Below are 2,063 nucleotides of genomic sequence, written 5' to 3' on the forward strand. Positions count from 1 at the left end.
TCCTTTCACACCAACTCCATAGCTAATGAAGATACATTTCACAACTTTGTTATCCAACTTAGATCTATTAACATCAGGCACATGAGCATATGCCTCTGCACCAAAAACACGAAGGTGCCTTAAAGAAAGTTTCTTACTAGACCAAGCTTCCATAGGTGTTTTGTCAACCAATGCTGAAGTAGGAGAGCGATTCAACAGGTAACATGCTATAGCAACTGCTTTAGCCTAGAATTTTTGTTCCAGCCTAGCTTCGCTCAACATGCTTCTTGCTTTCTCCATTAGAGACCGATTGAACCTTTCAACAACTCCATTTTGTCGTGGAGTGTAAGGTACGGTCTTATGTCTCTTAATTCCATGATCAACACAGTACTTGTCAAAATATGCACTATAATATTCACCACTGTTATCTATTCTTAAACATTTAATCCTTCTCCCAATTTGATTTTCAACAAGGTTCTTAAACTCCTTAAACCGACTGAACACTTCTGATTTACTTTTAAGAAAGTACACAAATACTCTTCTTGAATAATCATCTACAAAAGATACATAATACTTAGACTTAGACAGTGAAGGAACCTCTACTGGCCCAAACATATCAAAGTGAACATAATCCAGAATGTCAGAAGATTTATGAGAACTCAAATAAAACTGAACACGGTTATGTTTTCCATATATGCAGTGTTCGCAGAAATTGAACTCAAAACTACAATCATCCAGACCTTCAACCAGATTCTTATTCTTCAAAGATTTAAAATCTTTTTCACCTATGTGGCCTAACCTATTATGCCAGAGCATTGTTTTCTCAGCAGGAAGTTTAGCTTCCAATGAATTATCATTATGCATCATTACAGTTGTCTTAACTGACTTTTCAGAGGTTACATTACAACATATAGGTTCAACATTTAACTTATATAGTGTACCAATGTGATCACCCTTTGCCAATACAATGGAACCCCTAGTCATCTTGCAACCACCATATACAAATGTAACTTGTACTCCAACATCATTAAGTTTACTTACAGAGAGAAGGTTTCTTGCCAAACCTGGTATATGAAGAACTCCATTGATCCCCTTCACTCTACCATCTGGGTTTTGAATTTTAATTCTGCCTCTCCCTACAATATCCAACGTAGAATCAATAGCCAAGTATACCTTTCCACCAGCATACGGTTCATACTTCGAGAACCACTCCTTGTGGGAGGTCATGTGAAACGATGCACCAGAATCTACTAATCAGGTGTCATCCAAGGTAGGCACTGCTAGGACTACTACAAATGCATCTGCATCACCTTGAGAAGATTCAATGTCAGAATACTTCTTCTTCTTCTTCTTCTCCTTGCAATCCTTTCGGATATGCCCTTTTTGCCCACAGTTCCAGCACTTCACCTTTGACTTCTTGCCTGGAGATTTTGATCTCTCTTGAGACTTGGACTTGAACTTCTTTCCTTTCTTCTTGTCTTTGTCCTTCGGACTTTCTAGAATAGAGAATGCATCTTTTGTCATCTCAGAAGACTTCTTTCTCATTTCTTCTGAAAAAAGAGTATTAACCACAATATCTATCTTGAACTGGGTCGTAGTACTACCGATAGCCATCACTAAGTGATCCCAAGAGTCAGGCAATGAACATAACAACAACATGCAACGTTCTTCTTCCCGAATGGTCACACCAACAGAAGTTAACTATGCAAGAACCATGTTGAATGCATTCAAGTGGTCTACCAATGGTGTTCCTGCATCCATCTTCAGAGAGTACAAATTCTTCCTCAAGAAAAGTTTATTCACCAAGGATTTGCCTTGATAAATATCTCCCAACTTATTCTAGAGAAGATGTGCAGTTTTCTCCCCATGGACGTTTAACAGAACAAAATAAACAAGACATAGCTTGATTAGACCCCTTGCCTTTTGGTCAGCTAATTCCCAATCCTCTTGCTTCATGCCTGTAGGTTTGTGCCCATACATAGAAATCCAAAGGTCTCGAACGACCAACAAGTCTTCCATCTTGAGTTTCCATAGTTCAAAATTGGAACCATTAAATTTTTCCATGTCTATGCGCCCTGAGGTGC

This window comes from Cryptomeria japonica, chromosome 6, assembly GCF_030272615.1.
Source record: "Cryptomeria japonica chromosome 6, Sugi_1.0, whole genome shotgun sequence".
NCBI classification, from domain to species: domain Eukaryota; kingdom Viridiplantae; phylum Streptophyta; class Pinopsida; order Cupressales; family Cupressaceae; genus Cryptomeria; species Cryptomeria japonica.